Here is an 18100-nt window from a genome sequence, read left to right as displayed (position 1 = left end):
AAACAAATAGCAAATAGTTGCGCCCAAAAGAATTTTCCTAACTTTTCTCAGTTAAGATATAACATGTGGAGCTAACTGCTTCGTAAAGTCATGCTAGTCTCACTCTGCTGCTAAAGTACCACTGAATAAAGAGAGGTTACTATAATTAGTAACTCTGCTTTGCAAGGCAGTGAATGGTATCCAAAACATGTCACTTCTTGGTGCAAAACTGTCTCTCTGTTGGGTAAATGAGAAGGAACTAATCAATGAAAACATGACAGTGATGGTGGGAATTTTATAATTGAGGTAGTGTTTTTATTTATTAGGCCAATTAAGCATGATTGACTTGCAGCTTACCCCAGCTCAGACTCTCACCATTTCAGTTCACTCTTGTGCTCTGCTGCAGTGCAGAAACACTGCTTGAAAGAATGGGTTTGTTCAGTTTTATTTAAGGTATGTCATTATGAACAGCTTGCTCATGCCAAGGTTTCAACCAGCTGATCCCATCCACAATAAAACAAAACAACCACCACCACAACACATTATTTTAGCTATGAAAAGCTGCAATCAGCTATTCTCATTTATACAATTAAGTGAGCTAAGCAATGTTATTACCAAATTTCAATAATTGATTTAATATTTTTTCCTGACTGAAGGGTTTTATGTTTTATTAGTGAGGCTAAAAAAAAAAGGACCTTTTTGTGCTATTGCTGCCCAGTGAGGGTCGCTTTGCATTCATGACCCAAATTTATACCAGTATAAACAGATATAAAAAACATAAGCAAGCATTTCTGAATTTGGATCAGCATATAATATAGTGGAAAAATAATTACAGGCTATGGTCAGAGATCATCACATTATAAAAGTAATTTAGTGTCTATATTGACCAGTAATGGTACTGAATTAAAAATCTTGAATAACTTCCATTTATTTTTCACCTGTGTATTTTAGGAAGATTCTTGCTTTGTTTGTAAATGCCGTTTTCCCTTTGGGGGATGGCTCAGAGAAAAGCCAGGCAAGTTATACCAACCACTAAACGGGCTTAAAATATTTATATACGTTGTTTTCTCTGAATTAATTTTATGAATTTACTACTCAGGAAAAGTGCAAGCCTTGGAGAATGAAATCCTTATTAATCGAGGGAAATGTGGTCTAGATGAAATTACTATCAGGTGGGTGGCCAGCTGATTGAAAGACCAAACTCGGAGAGTAGTTATCAATGGTTCACTGTCAAACTGGAAGGGCGTATCTAATGGGGTCCCACAAGGGCCAGTTCTGGGTCCAGTACTATTCAATATTTTCATTAATGACTTGTATGATGGAGTGGGATCTGGGGGTTATAGTGGATCACAAATTAAACATGAGTTGACAATGTGATGCAGTTGCAAAAAACGCTAATACACCTCTACCCCGATATAACGCGACCCGATATAACATCAATTCTGATATAACGCGGTAAAGCAGTGCTCGGGGGGGGGGGGGGGGGGCTGCACACTCCGGTGGATCAAAGCAAGTTCGATATAATGCTGTTTCACCTATAACGCGGTAAGGTTTTTTGGCTCCCAAGGACAGCGTTATATCGAGGCAGAGGTGTATTCTGGGGTGCATTAACAGGAGTGTCGTATGTAAGACACAGAGGTAATTGTCCCATTCTACTAAGCTCTGGTGAGGCCTCAGCTGGAATACTGTGTCCAACTTTGGGCACCACACTTTAGGAAAGATGTCGACAAATTGAGAGAATCCAGAGCAGAGCAACCAAAGTGATAAATGGTTTAGAAAACCTGACCTACCTATGAGGAAAGGCTAAAAAAACCTGGACACATTTAGTCTCCAGAAAAGAAGACTGAAGAGGGACCTGATAACAGTTTTCAAATACCTTAAGGGTTGTTATAAAGAGGAATGCAATCAAGTGTTCTGCATGTCCACTTAAGGTGGGGACAAGAAGTAATAGGCTTAATCTGCAGCAAGGAAGATTTAGGTTAGATATTAGGAAAAACTTTCTAACTGAAAGGATAGTTAAGCTCTGGAATAGGCTTCCAAGGGAGGTTGTGGAATCCACATCATTGGAGGTTTTTAAGAACAGGTTAGACAAACATCTGTCAGGAAGAAGTCTAGGTTTACTTGGTCCAGCCTCAGTACAGAGGGCTGAACTTGATGACTTCTCAAGATCCCTTCCAGTCCTACATTTCTATGATTCTATGGTTTCAGTGGAGTTTCATCAAGAATAAATTTGGCCCAATGTTTCTTAAAATGAACGTCATCCCTTGCAATGAAGCCCTAATTCTGCCCTCCAATGTGTGCACCACTCCCTTTGACTTTACAGGATGTATCAGAAGATAGTACTAGGCTCAAGGTCCAAGCCTGCTGCTAAACTGTCCTTTTCCATAAGCTAATGCCTAAGGCCTAGTGAGTAAAAGGTAGATGCATCCGTTCAGTATTTCACAAATCATGCATGCATTTCTTTGGTGTCTCCACACCCGTTCCCCCATTTTGAACAGGCTATATGGTTCCATGATGCATTTATAATTGTGGAGCTTTCTGCTTTTATCAGGTTAGTTCGGCTCTAGGAGCCATTCCATTCCAATGAAAAATGCAAGGCACTTGAGATAATGATCCCTGACTGGTACAACAGCTTTAGTGTACCTAGTCCTTTACCTTGAACAAGAACAAATTAGCACATACCTGACTGGAAACAGTGGGCCAAACTCATCCGTCAGATGACTCCATTAACTCCAGGGATGAATTTTGTTTGTTCTGCCTTCTGAGCTCTCATTTTCATAGCAATTTGGTAGTTTCAAAATCTTTAAAAATTGATATTTGTAAAGTAATGTTGAATATATTTCCAAAATAAATTAATATTGAAATTCAGTTTGTGAAGCAGGAATTGCAAAGGTTACACCTCCGTAAATGCAGGTTTTGGAAATGAGAAAAAGCAGGTTTCTGTGAAGCATGGAAGAGTAGCTCATGCTTGCTAGTGCTACGCAGTTGATACTTCCTTAAAAACCAAGGAACAAATTCTGCTCTGCATTACAGCCATATTGCGCTAGAGATCTCTGGAGAGTTATGCAAGTTTAACAGAAAACATAACTAACTCAACTGTATCTAGCAAAGTATATCACTCATATTAGACCCAAATTTATATCCATCACACAGAAACCTAATGGCATCTCACTGTTTTATTAATGTAAGTTATTGAGATGATGCATTCTAAAAATGTGATAAAAGAAAAATTTCTTCTCAAAACCTGTATTGGTTACTCAGTCAATGTGGACATTAACGGTGGGATGGCAAGATTTGCCCTGCCTGAAACCCACATCATTTCAAGCTTCTTGGCCAGCTATACTGTCTGGTATGCCACTGGGAATTTGTTGAAATAAGATTGACAAAGCTGTAGACCAGATTGCGACCCTTGTATCTGTGAATTGTGAGACCCCTCCACATGTAGATCTTGCCCACCTGTGCATTTCCCTTCCCCTGAGCCACATAGAGGGTACGTCTTCACTTACATCCGGGTCCGGATGTAAGCAATCGGTTTTCTGAGTTCGATTTATCGCGTCTGGTTAAGACGCGATAAATCGATCCCGGATCGATCCCGGAAGTGCCCCGGATCGATCCCGGAAGTGCTCGCCTTCGACGCTGGTACTCCAGCTCGGCGAGCGGAGTACGCAGCATCGACGGGGGAGCCTTCCTGCCGCGTCTGGACCGCGGTAACTTCGGACTAAGGTACTTCGAATTCAGCTACGTTATTAACGTAGCTGAATTTGCGTACCTTAGTCCGAAGTGGGGGGGTTAGTGTAGACCTGGCCAGAGAGTGCTCTCTGGCTCCAAGAATCTGTGTGAGAGGGAAGGGGAAGGCAGCAGATGACACTCCTGCCTGCTAATCCCATGGGGCTCAGGGCAGAAATACAGCCTTTGCAGTGCGTGCCATTTAAAGTGGGCTGTGGGTAGACCTGGTCAGGAACGATGTGATTAAATGTTTTTCTGTCAAAAATGCTGATTTGTCACAACTGAAACTTGTCATGGGAAAGGGTCCATTTTGATGAGTTTCCCATTTTGAAAAAAAACATTGAAAGAAGTTTTGAAATGTTCTGTTTTAATGTTTAAAAAAATCTGCTTTTCGATTCAAAACAACAACTTTTTGTTTAAAAATTTAAGTTAATATTAGTAAAAAAAAATCAAAATTAAAAAATCAAAATCAAAATGAAAGGTTTCAACTGACTGGAACTGAATTTTGCAGGGGGACTTTTAACTTTTGATACATAAACATTTTTGAGATTTTGATTTTTCATTCTGATTTAGGACAAGAAAACTGTTTTCCACCCAGTTCTGATAGTGGGAGCTGCCATCAATTGTGGAAGCCATGGCAGCGCAGCTTGACACCAGCACGTACGGGTGTCACAATGTATATAAGAAAAGCAATCTGTGTCTTTGATTCAAAATATATTTTGGTTGTGCAGCTCTGATACGGACAAGTGATTTATTCACCAGTCGTGATAAATTATAAGTCACATTACTTTGAAATATGATCAATTGTGTAGGTGAGTTTTCTTAAATTCCACTGGAATATGAGCTCTGCAGGAATCTACCTCCATGGGTTTTGTTAGCACCGCATAAGAACCGAACTCCCATTTAAAATCTTAATTTGTTTTTAGTTCAATCTTTGCAAAATAATTTTTCTTTCTTCCTGATATAAGGCACATTGCAGAGAAAATAATGGCAGCGCTACAACTATATTTTCTAAAACATGATAATTGAACATTGCCCATGTAATCATGAAATAAAATCAGATAAAACAGTAGGATGTGTAGGCGTCCCAGTGATAAGAAAACCTAATTTTACTCCATATTGTAAAATACAGGAATATTTCAATATATTTAGATATCAGACATGGAATTAACCATTTTCATACAACTGAATGGACAGATATTTCATTTGTTAAGAGCAGACTTGTTTAGTCTGCAAATTTGCTAAAATAGTTTGTCTCACATTTTTGTCATGCTATTATCTCTGTTACAATAGTTAAATAGATTCACTTATGATTTTTATATTGTGTCATTATTTGTGTGCATCCTTTCATAACCAGGTTAACCATAAAATACACTAAAGTGACCACTTAATGACATCTTTCTGTTTGTTTGTTTGTTTTTAATATGCTGTAAATAAAAATATTAAATCTTCTTTATTACAGTTAGGATTCCACTGCGAATGCGATCTTTATGGGTTTTTAAATACAAAAGGTTTCCTTCCGTATTGGAGACATATTAGAAGTTTCTTTTGGCATCTTTTTAGTTAAGTCAATTATTCAAAATATTCATGGTCCACATTATATTTCAGGACAATCCATTATTTTTCTTCCCTTTTATCTATTTAAAACTAGCACGATTGTAGGCATGTTAGCTATATTTTCAGTTCCTCTCATGAAACACTAAGCCAAATCATTTGGTCCTTCTTAGGCAAAACACCTACTGTAGTCAACAGAAGTGCCACTTTTGTACGGACTGCAGGTCTGATCCCTTTATCACCTAGTATAATTGCTCAGAACCTGATACTGCAAAACAAAGAATACCTCCAACTCCCTCTGTACTCTCAAGTAGCTCACAGAACAGAGCCCTTAGACCATGGGTATAATTATGAAGAAACATACGCGTATTAATAATTCTATGGGAGTTTTGTTGGTGGCAGTACTAGTCTGTACAATATCTGTAATGGGACTTTCAGTGATTGGTTTAAAGTAGGCTCGACTTGAGTGGTTATATTGGGTAACATATAGGAGGAATCTTCACCAGCCAATTAAATGCCTCCTTTCAAAACCATTCTAAAAATGCCTCAAATAATATTTACCTATTTGAAAATGTAAATATTTATCTAACCCCTTAGTAGATTTTAATATCAATTCTGGACTTATTTATATCATCTCAGATTTATAGTCCTGATATTTTAAAATGACATCAATTTTGCAGGGAATTTGCATTGAATAACACTGAATTCCTGTTAAAAAAATCTGGTTAAAAAACAAACAAACAACAAAATACATCCAGTCCTGCAGGAGATGTGGGATTTCAATGTTCCAGGTCTGTAGTGAGTAAGAAAATCCAGTTCCCTACTACTTTTAAAATCCAAGTGCAATTTGTCAGGTTGGGTTATTTTGCCAACAGTTATGTGTATAGTTTCACACGTGGATAATGACAGCAAATATTGGAAAACTATACAGATTTCCAAATAAATCTCTAGAAAATGGTTCCATGTTATACTTTTTACAGAAAAATAATCCTAAAGCCATACAGTCCTTTGGTAGCAATCTCTACTAGTCCATATGATCCTTAACCTAATGTATCTGAGAACTATCATTTTAATAGTAAAAGCAGTGACAGTACTTCAAGATTGAGTAAAACACATGAGGGATTTACTCCATTTATCATTAAAGCTTTGCACAGTACAGACCAGCAAGAGGCTTTGAACAAAGAACCACTGTGCAAGACTAAGCCAGCTGCAGGTACTGTGGATTATTTTATCAACAATTCTGTCTACTGTCTACAGTTTCCCTGCGGATGACTCAACCCAGTTAACCATGAAATAGTCAACTGCTTTGAAAATTAGTTACTTAGTCCTTAGTCTTCCTTTAAGGTACTAACAGTTCTGAGAAAATGAGTAAAATCTGTACTAGGCAATTGAACTGTCATTTCCAACTGACTGCAATTGTCTAACGGATGTTTTGTAGAGCACATTTGCAATGCTGCTAACACTTGTGCAACTTTTCTCCAGCTTCAGTATTGCATGAAGGAAAATACAGAAGTTCTACAGTACTGTGCCCAAAATAATCCTTTAAAGGATGGATACTGTATGGTGTTTCAGAGATGTGTATTTTAAATTGTTTATTAGTACAATTGTGCTAGGTGCTTTATAAACAAATAAAAGAGAGCTCCCTGCTCAGGAGAAGGGAGCATATGGTTACAAAAGCAAGGCCATACATTTCTTTAAGGGAACAAATGCCAGTCCTTCAATGAACTTCAATGAACACTGGCTCAAACCCTAGGTAATGTGCGCATCTTGATTATACTATATTCACTATTTAATGTATCTATCTATATACACATATACAATTTAAAATATATATATTATCATTATTTATTTATACTCCTCCAGGAAAGCAGCGGCTCAATCATATTTTAAAGTCCTCTGAAGTTGTTATACTTTAAGAAGAGAAGGGTCTAATTTAGTCAGTATATAATGATTATATATCAGATGTCTATGTGTTAGGTATTTCTCTGAAACTCATCACCACAGTGTCAAGTTGCTATTGTGCCATAAGGTGTTTCCAAAAAGCATGCCATTACAGCTTAGGAATTCATTGTTTTGAGTGTACATTTTAAAAGTTTGTCTTATAGGGTCATTTATTTTAAAAATGTTTATATATACATAAATGAGATACTATAACATTTTAAGCTTGTTTTGGTTGTGCATTGGCACTTTAAATGGTCTTTTCTACCTGGGGACAAAAGTAAGATGGTTGTCATGGAAATCTGAATTGGATAATTAGTATCCTCACCTAAGTATAAATACACTGGAGAATTCTCTATTATAGAGGCTATTTTAAAGCTGAACTGCTACAGTTTAAAAATAAAAAAGCTTGCTTGTATGATTTAAAAAATCAGTTTGCAATGTACATATGTAAAATTTATAATTCTGGACCCAATTGTGACATCCTTCCTCACGCTGAGTAGCACTTGACTCTGTGAGTAGTTCCATTCAGCACTCTACATAAGTAACAGTATCACAGTCTGACCATTTATTTATAAAATCTTTCCCTTTCTGGCGGTATTGCTCAGGTGCAACACAGACAATTATTATGTAATCCTCATAATAAACAATACTTAAAGGAAATATACACCTCAGAAAAACTAACAAATGCCATACCTTGGGCCAGATGCTGATCACTCACTCTGGTCCCTTTGTGTCATTCCCTTAATGTGAAGGGGGCTGGGAAGGTCAGTTGCTAACATTTTGACTACATAACTAGGTACTAGGGTCCAATCCTGAATTTTTAAAAAAAAGAAAGTTAATTTAATGCTTAGTAAAGGTGCTGATGCCCTGGAAAAGACCATTATTTCTTCTTTGAATAGAATGCACATACTTCAAATTTTCCAATATAACTACAACCCTGAATGGGGGAAGGGGGTGACCAGCACCGGGAAAGAGTTCAGTTTCCAAATCCTCTCACTTCTTGGTGTCTCCGTTGAAACTGAGAACACCGCTATCAATTGGAGCCATTTGTGATCGATGGTTTGGCAATCTGGATACCTGGAGTGAAATTTTCAAAAGTAGTTAAGTGCTTTGAATGAGACTTACACTCCTAAATGGATCAAGAGGAACTAGACTGAGGCCACCGATATATTTCGAATAAACCATGAACAGCCATTTGATGACTGCATTTCAGTCACTTCTGTCCTATGCTAGGTATAAATTTCTGACCTAGAGGTCAAAAACTCTAAAACTCATTGCCAGTCCCTGGAACTATCCTTCTCCTTCTCTGTCTACCAGTTTCAGTTTGCTTTTCCAATATTAAAAAAACTGTGTGTCTGTCCAAAACATAAACTCTCTGGCGCTCAAAACTTTCCTATTTGACAGTGGCATAATTCAGTGCTTACTTTATATGCTTCAAAACATACTGTTTTATTGACACTACATATGTGAATGTATCTGCAGAACAGTAGAATTCGCTCATCCCATTTTCCTCACAGCCTCTCAAAAAACAAAAAGTTTCCATTTCAAAGATATATATTCTCTCTACACTATTTAGTTATGGGGTTTTTTTTGTGTGAATACAAGCAGGACAATACATTTGTTAGAAGACTGCTAGTATACCTGAATATGCCGATGCCTTAACTAAGGCTGCTGGTGTCTTGAGACCATTGCCTATCATGCTGACCACTATTGTTTCCTTGTATTCCTCCATTTGTCCATCTGCATCCCTCTGTTATCTTTGTCTTAGATTGTAAGTTCTCTGGGGCAGGGACCATATTTTTCTTGTTCTGTGTTTGTACAGCGCCTAGCATTGGTCCATGGTTCTGGTCCATGACTAGAGCTCCCAGATGCTATCATAATACAAATAAATAATAATAAAAATAATAAAATACTACTACTACTAATAATAACAACAGCAGCAAACAACAACAACTAATGCCCATATCCTGCAGGCTTCTCTAGACCCTGCACTTACACCCATGTCCCTCTCATGCTTATTCAGACCCACGTGTTACTGTTTTGGTACTGGAAGGAAGGGTTGTTTGAGCCAACTATTGGGACTACAATTACCACAGTATGGAACCTAATCCTGCAGACTCTTACCCTGAGCCACAGCACATTGAAATCAATGGGAATATTTCTTCCATTGACTTCAGAGGGCCCTATATCAGGCCCATAACACTTATAGGTTTGATGGCACTATTTGCATGAGTAAGGACTATTCACATGTGTAAAAGATTTGGCTCTAAAAGAATGCAAGAGCAACACAACTGTATTTTCAGCGCAGCTCTTTCCAGTGGCTTGACCCTTCTGCTCTATGAACAATGATTAAAATATATTTTGACATGGCTTAAGTGTTTGACTGTAAGATGTATATACAGAGCTTGAGCTGTAATTTTTACAACAAAGTCTGGTGAAAAGGAAAGAATTACTCACCCCATATATAGTTAATTCTTTATTTAAAAAGGGGAAAACATTTTCCCCTACCCTTAAAGTGCATATAATACCTTGTGTGATTTTATGGCAATGATATGTCATTACATTGAAAATTACAGTATCAGAACACAAATAAATGCAAAGGGAATTACAGTTGCAAAATGCACTGCTCCTTTTTAATAGAAGTCATTTGATAAATAGATTATAATGTCCTGGATTAACTCCAAAAAGAAAGGATCCCTTTTAAAATATCTAACATACTTTTTCAATAATTTGATATTTTAATTATACATAAAATGAATTTCCCTCTAAGCTTTGTAGCTCATTATTTGTATGTTGTTCCAACAATTTTATATCTATAATGCTATAACTAAGCTCACAGCTGTGCTTGCCTGCATTTCTGCACAGCCCTATGAAATGACTTTTTATAAGAATAATAATTTGAAGGCAGTTCTTAAGATAATTCTATGTAATTGTCCATATTTTGATTTCCCAGTGCTTGAAAATGTTTATACGATATTCTTATTATAGCATATATTCATTTTGGCAACTGAAGTGTCTACAGCTCTGATCCTACTATCATGGAAGTCAGTGAAAGCAAGATGTAGCCACTGGTGGTAATTGGCTATGAACAGAGGGCTAGATGAGATCCTCAGCTGTGCAAGCTTACACAGAGCAGCTGAGGAGTGGGAAAATGTGGCTCTGAGTCTCAGGGCTGCTCTCAGTTATTTTGGCTGTATGCTCTAGCCTTTTACAATCCTACTCCTTGCCCACCTGAGTCACTGGAAAGGAGTGAGTAGCTTTAGCAGGGGCTGAGGAGTGGGTGACCCAAATCTGGACGCAATACTCCAGATGTGGCCTCACGAGTGCCGAATAGAGGAGAATACTCACTTCCCTCGATCTGCTGGCAATGCTCCTACTAATGCAGCCCAATATGCCGTTAGCCTTCTTGGTAACAAGGGCACACTGTTGACTCATATTCAGCTTCTCGTCCACTGTGACCCCTAGGTCCTTTTCTGCAGAACTGCTGCCTAGCCATTCGGTCCCTAGTCTGTAGCTGTGCATGGGATTCTTCCGTCCTAAGTGCAGGACTCTGCACTTGTCCTTGTTGAACCTCATCAGATTTCTTTTAGCCCAATCCTCCAATTTGTCTAGGTCACTCTGGACCCTATCCCTACCCTCCTGCATATCTACCTCTCCCTCCATCTTAGTGTCATCCGCAAACTTGCTGAGGGTGCAATCTATCCCATCATCCAGATAATTAATTAAGATGTTGAACAAAACCAGCCCCAGGACAGCCCCGGGGGCACTCCACTTGATACTGGCTGCCAACTAGACATTGAGCTGTTGACCACTACCCATTGAGCCTGACGATCTATCCAGCTTTCTATCCACCTTATAGTCCATTCATCCAATCCATACTTTTTTAACTTGCCGGCAAGAATACTGTGGGAGACCATATCAAAAGCTTTGCTAAAGTCAAGATGTATTACATCCACCGCTTTCCCCATATCCACAGACCCAGTTATCTCATCATAGAAGGCAATCAGGTTGGTCAGGCATGACTTGCCCTTGGTGAATCCATGTTGACTGTTCCTGATCACCCTCCTCTCCTCCAAGTGCTTCAAAATGGATTCCTTGAGGACCTGCTCCATGATTTTTCCAGGGATTGAGGTGAGGCTGACTGGTCTGTAGTTCCTCAGATTCTCCTTCTTCCCTTTTTTTAAAGATGGGCACTATATTTGCCTTTTTTCAATCATGTGGGACCTCCCCAGATCACCATGAGTTTTCAAAGATAATGGCCAATGGCTCTGCAATCACATCAGCCAACTCCCTCAGCACCCTCGGATGAATTAGATCCAGACCCATGGACTTGTGCATGTCCAGCTTTTCTAATTAGTCCTTAACCTGTTCTTTCACCATTGAGGGCTGCTCACCTCCTCCCCATACTGTGCTGCCCAGTGCAGCAGTCTGGGAGCTGACCTTGTCTGTGAAGACCAAGGCAAAAAAAGCATTGAGTACTTCAGCTTTTTCCACATCATCTGGCACTAGGTTGCCTCCCCCATTCAGTAAGGGTCACACACTTTCCCTGACCTTCTTCTTGTTGCTAACATACCTGTAGAAACCCTTCTTGTTACCTTTCACATCCCTTACTAGCTGCAACTCCAACTGTGCTTTGGCCTTCCTGATTATACCCCTGCATGCTTGAGCAATATTTTTATACTCCTCCCTAGTCATCTATCCAAGTTTCCGCTTCTTGTAAGCTTCCTTTTTGTGTTTAAGCTCACCGAAGATTTCCCTGTTAAGTCAAGCTGGTCGCCTGCCATATTTGCTATTCTTTCTGCACATCGGGATAGTTTGTTCCTGTGCCTTCAATGAGGCTTCTTTAAAATACAGCCAACTCTGGAAGAAGGCCCATAACTTTTTTAATCTTCCAGAGACTCAGTTCCTCCCTACCCAACAGACCTCGCTTCTCTCTACCTCTCATACTGCTCATCTAGGGTGAAATTCTGTGCTTTGCCTGTAAGTCACAGCACAGAATACGGAGCTACAATGTGTGACAAGGGCGGGCTATGGTGGCTTTACGCCACCTTTACACCCACCTGACTCCAGGCTGCTCTCAGGGCTGGAATGGCCCCCAGTATAGTTTACAGAGTCCTGGGAGCCTATCTTGTTGTAATAGTCTCTTCCTATGCCTAAACACACATTCTACACCAGAGCTAGGAGGTCAGCCTGAAGCTGTAATGCCCAGTTCCTATGCCAGATCTTCTTTACACTACTTCAGCCCTTTTACCCAGCATAAAGGGGCCAGAGCAGGAGTGCAGATCTTCGCAAAAGGAGCTGATACACTTCCCATTAATGTCAATGGAAAGACTCCTTTTGACTTCAACAGGATCATGCCTCTAATACTAGGCTCCTCATTGTCTCTCCATCTCAATCCTTTCCCGCCAAAATACACACTAGCTTGCCATTGCTTGGCATGAGAGCCTTCCCCTTCCTGTTGTCTGGAACGGACTTCCTGTAACTCTCTTCCTCTATAACTCTGCATCTCATTTCATATCCCTGTGGGAAATCCAATTTTTCTTTGCCTGTAACTCTTAATTTCTTATTCTCCCACTCCTTTGTTAAAACAAAACAAAACAATAATTTAACTGATTTGTTGTATTATTTAATTACACAAAGCATTTTGGAAAGAAATGTTGAGTAAGGAAAGAGCTCAGACTAGAGCCCTCAATGAAACTTTCCCCAGTCCAGTCAAAGAAACAGAGCAAAACAGAACAAAAATCTTTCAGCAATTATAAGACAAACAAATTATTTAATATTAATTATTTCACTCATGGAAAGAGTTAAAGGTGTATTTTTAGTTTCAGTGCCTACAGTAATAGCTGCTAGTTAATGCATGTAGAATTAATGTAGCAAAGGAAATTGAGCAGAAAACATAACATTTCTCAGAGACAAAATAACAGTGGAATCTAAACTGCATTATGATTCTTGCTACAGCTGCCGAAATGTGTGCTTTCTTCTCTAGATATTGAAAATCTTAGAGCACTGTATACCTAGTATTCAGTTAAGAAAACGCTAACACACTGCTACATAATTCAAATAAGGGAAAATGTGGAAGTATAGTAGAAAACAGATTACTTATGCAGATGTCTTTGGCATGTAAGTGACTTTTATAAAAAAACTACCAGAAATTTACAAAGGGAGGCACATATAATAATAATAATAATAATAATATATGGAGATATCCTATCTCCTAGAACTGGAAGGGACCCCAAAAGGTCATTGAGTCCAGCCCCCTGCCTTCACTAGCAGGACCAAGTACTGATTTTGCCCCAGATCCCTAAGTGGCCCCCTCAAGGATTGAACTCACAACCCTGGGTTTAGCAGGCCAATGCTCAAACCACTGAGCTATCCCTCCCCCCCAGAGAAAGGGTTCCTGATCAGCTAACAGGGCATGCCATTTAAGAACGGAAAATGTTTCATGTTAGTGCCATAGGTGACAAAATAGATGACTAACAGTCCCGACACTGATTCTTATGCAGTAGAGTAATTACTGGGTTATTGTTTGGGTATCTAAAAATGAAACTTGCTGAATCTCTCTTATAACATGCTCAATGTTTTGAGGGCTTAATCCTGCAGGCACTTACTATTGGAAGAAGTGCTTACTACCAGGAGAAGTAACGCTGGATTTATATGATACTACAGATAGTAATGAGCATTACTTCTGGTAGCAAATGTTTATAGGATCAGACCTCAAACTGCTACTAAAGTCAACAGGAGGTGCTCAGCTCCTTTCAGGGTTGGCCCCTAAGCAATCTGGTTTGTTACATGATGTACATGTTTATATTTTATAATAACCTCACTGAGGGCTTGATCCTTCTCCCATCCAAGTCAATGAGAATACTCCCACTGCCTTGAATGGGAGCAGGATCAAGCCCTGAGTAAAATGAGGATACAGCTTGAAATCTTATGCTTTACTATATGTGGTAAGATGCAAATCAGAAAGTATTTTTTCAAAATTACACAGTACATTTTTGCATGTGGAATTAACAGCTTTGTTAAAAAAATAACTTTATGACAAATTGTTCTCCATTTTCACCCAATACATGGAGTGCTATTTAAATCTAAAGCTCAGTTATTATTTTTTTTAATTTGGGCCTTTAGTTAACAGAAGTTGATTTAAAGCACAGCTGTCTACATTGCCGGTCACAAGCCGATACAACAGAACTGAAACCAGGCCTGCCGAAAGGAAGGGGCAAAGGGGGCATTTGCCCAGGAGCCTGGGCGATTTAAAAGGGCCTGGGACCCCCAGCCACCGCTGCTGCTGCTTCCCAGGCGGAGAGCGGAAGCCGCCTCCTCCCAAGCCGGGCAGGGCTGCAGAGCAGTGACCGGGAGGGACCGGCGTTAAAAGCGGCTTCCTCCTGGGCTCCTGCCTGCCAGGGAGAGCGACGGAACATACCAGGAGACGCAGCGGGAGGACAAAGCGGCCCCCATCCCTGCAGGTAACATGGGGCAGGGAGAGCGCGGTGGCCCTGGGCAGGGCACGTGACCTGCCCTTTAGATAGTGCCCCCCCACTATGGGGAGGCACCAGTTGTATATGGGGTGCCCTCGGGGGTAGAACAGGGATGGGAAGAGGTGGAGTGGGGCATTGGAGGTAGGGGCCTAGGACGGAGCAGGGGGTCAAGCACCCTGGGAAATCTAGAAGTCGGCGCATGCGCAGGGAGGTACTGGCGGCGGCCAAGGCAGCCGGGCAGGCATGTGGAAGCCCTGGCCGTGCCAGAAGAGTGCACCCAGCAGCTCGCTGGGCACCAGCAGGGGCCCGGAACTGCAGTCGGTGGGCCTGACTGAAACCATGCATATAATAGAGTCCTGAACATGCCAAGTCAATTTATTAGCATAATCCAAATAAAAACTACAAAGTTCTCTGTTTCCTTGCCTAGCAAGTAGCGATTTTAAAACTTGCTGTGTATTTGATAGTGTTATTTTCTAGTTCTGAAAACTGCAGTATCTCAAGTTCCGTAACAGATTTTAAATCCTCTCAATAGTTTATACCTGATACTAAAGTGTTTACACTGAGTGTTTACACTGCAACTTATGCATTATTCATGGAGTAAATTTTCAACCTGCATGGAACAGCATAATTTATACAGAAACAGTCAAATATAAATTGTCCTGGGGTACGACTCTCGCTTAGGCCCCAACGGTTTGACTAAGATTTGAACATGCAACCTGAAACCCCAATCTTGAAGCTGCTCTCAACTGGCAGATCTCTGTGCCTCCATGGAGTCCCAATGAAGGCAGGGGGGCTCTATGCAGCTGTAGGGGTCTCCTCGAGCACAGCAGTTTGCAGGATTGGTGCTTCAGGTTTCATGTTCAAATTGTAGTCAAACCGTTCAAGAGAACCAAATTTCTAACGCTTGTAAGTAGAAACAGGCAGTGGGGAAAAGTTATTAAAAATAATAGGCAGGGTGCTACTGTTTCTATGCCATTCATGTCTAGCCATGAAAGTCAATGACAAGGCCCTTGCAATACAGATGGCTGCAGTAGAAAGATCAGCACTTACTGCTATCCTGGGGCCCAATGCTATTGCAAGGTGCTGGCAATGCAAGTTGAGGAGGCTCAACACTTTGCAACAGGCACACAGCATCTGGCAGGATTGGGCTCTAAATTCTCACCCATTGCTACCTTTGGCTTTTACACTTCCTTTCTTCTGTGCTTTCTAATTTCCTGTTCCTGGCAACATTCCCCTCTCAGGCCAATACTTTTCCTAAATGGGCATTTCTGAGAGTTAAAAATTCACGGAAGTGAGCCTTTTGCATATGTTCAGAACCACTTTTGCAGCCACTCCTATCACTCCTGTCACCAGTTACCCGCAAAATGGACTGTTTTATCCTGTAGCACCTTGCTCTGAGCAGAGGCTTATCAAGTTAACTTGGAACGAGGGTGCAAAACATTTAATTTTAGTATTGGAACCACTGGAACTACACTTCCTATATAAAAGAACAAAACCATATAGAAAACATTCAGGGCCTGATCCAAAGCTCATTAAAGATAATGGAGACTCCTGTTCACCTCAGTGAGCTTTGGTTTAGGCCAGCAGAGCTCTGTCCTAGTGGATGCCTACCTTCCACAATTCCCATTGAAATTAATGGAAGTTGAGGTTTCTCGGCACCTCACAGGAGGTACTCCGCTCCTGGTGGAATCAGGCCCTTAATGTGTAGCATACCTGCAGGTCTCACTCATTTGGAGTAAAGTTCCACTCGACATACTCTAATTTCAAATCAGCTGTTTTAAGTATCTCAAGCCTGTTTTGAAGGATTCTGTTGTGTTTTCCAATGAAGCAATATAAAATCTCATTCCGAATTTGAAAGCATCTTTCACCCAATCCAAACGGTCACAACCCTGCACTTTGATGCAGATGGCACTTCTCAGCTGGAAGGATCAATTGTGTTTGTGAACAGGCAGACTCTTGTAGGGAAAAAAGGAGATGATTTTAATATGCATAAACAGGGAACAGCAAAAATGATCACTTTTATCTGCTGCGTAACAGCAGTGCCTGCCCTGGGTTTTGGCATTCTAATACTAGGACTTTGATCCGAGTAAGCTTTACATTAGTTAACTTGTTATAAAGCACTACATAAATGCTTATTATTCCCTCTTGCCATGTACTGTAAATACTTGTAGGGTGAAATCCTGGCCCCAGTGAATTCAATGGGAGTTTGGTCATGGTCTTTAGCTATAGTTTCATGGTCTTCAGCTGTAGTTTCTATAGGGTCAATGAATGGCATAGAAACAGTAGCACCCTGCCAGACCTGTGCTACACTGCTTGTCAATTTGTGTTCTTGGCCGTTTCCTTCCCTGCTGCCTCTGCAATAGCCTCTTCCTACTCTCCATACAGACAGCATTTGAATCTGCCGCTACAGTGTCAGATACTTGGCCAGCCAGAAGAACATGGGACTGCATGACATCCTGCAATAGAAGCTGTCTTGTGCTCATCTCAACCCTTAGTGGAAGGGTTTGTTGGCTGTGAAATGAGCACAACCCTTGGCTCTCCTAATAGACAGTGCCATCTTATGGCCCCACTCCACCTTCAAGAATGGCTTTTTAAGGTGGCTTGAAGATCTGTTCCAGCACCCATTGTAGGCAATACTGGATTGAGTTAGGTTGCATTCTCTGTTCACTGCTAAAGTTCACTAAAGTTCACTGAAAGATTCCAATGAACCTGAGCCCAAATTCAAATAAATCTGAACCAATTTGTGAATCTCACACTGAAGCCAGTAGAAATTCAGTGTCACACAATTTTAGCACCAAACCAGGGAAACTTGGTGCTTTCTAATGAGTTTTGCTTGCCTTTGAGATTCTAGTTTTGTTTCAGTCTAAAACTCAAAGGAAGTGTGAATTTTTGTGGAGCAAATGCACAGAGGTTCAAATGAATCCCTGCACATAGATCTAGGTGGCTCAAGGACACAGACTATTCTTTTTACCTGGAAAAACAAATAGGTGCTTTCATTCAGATTCGTTTAGCTACAAAATAAGCCATGTGCTGAAAGTCCGTATAAAATGTCCTAAGAAGTCACTGTTTAGATTATATTCATTTAATACCAAAGACAATTAGACAATGGATCAGATCCTACACACACTGCATTTTGCAGAACTCCCATTTAAATTTAATAGAAATTCCATGCACACAAGACTTTCACGATCAGGCTCAATATTAGGAACCTATCTCTTACCAAAACTTCACTCTTCAAAACCTTAATCTCCTACTTTTAAAAGAAACATTACTCAACTGAATTAAAGTGTCCAATTAAATATGAGTTCTGCTCCTCACAGCTGTGTGAGAGTTTGCTAGCATTTTTAGTTCCAAGTAGACAAAATAAATCCAACACATTTTACTTTTTATAAAACCCCACCAAGTGCAGGGTATCACTATGTATT

The 18100-nt window shown here is 40.2% G+C and overlaps 1 protein-coding gene across 7 annotated transcripts in view; it reads right to left on the bottom strand.

The window, feature by feature from the left end:
* The window catches only part of MBNL1 (muscleblind like splicing regulator 1), a 194375-nt gene that overhangs the window by 80082 nt on the left and 96193 nt on the right, over positions 1-18100 (bottom strand). The window contains exon 1 of one of the 7 annotated variants that reach the window (XM_065410402.1): positions 2662-2740. The exons of the other annotated variants lie outside the window; for them this stretch is intronic. The gene's annotated coding sequence lies outside the window, so the exon portion shown is untranslated. Of the gene's footprint in view, positions 1-2661; positions 2741-18100 lie in introns of those variants that run through there. 7 annotated transcript variants of the gene reach the window in all.

The sequence above is a fragment of the Emys orbicularis genome, chromosome 9 (genome assembly GCF_028017835.1).
Source record: "Emys orbicularis isolate rEmyOrb1 chromosome 9, rEmyOrb1.hap1, whole genome shotgun sequence".
Taxonomy (NCBI): domain Eukaryota; kingdom Metazoa; phylum Chordata; order Testudines; family Emydidae; genus Emys; species Emys orbicularis.
This window is presented reverse-complemented; position numbering and strand designations above follow the sequence as displayed.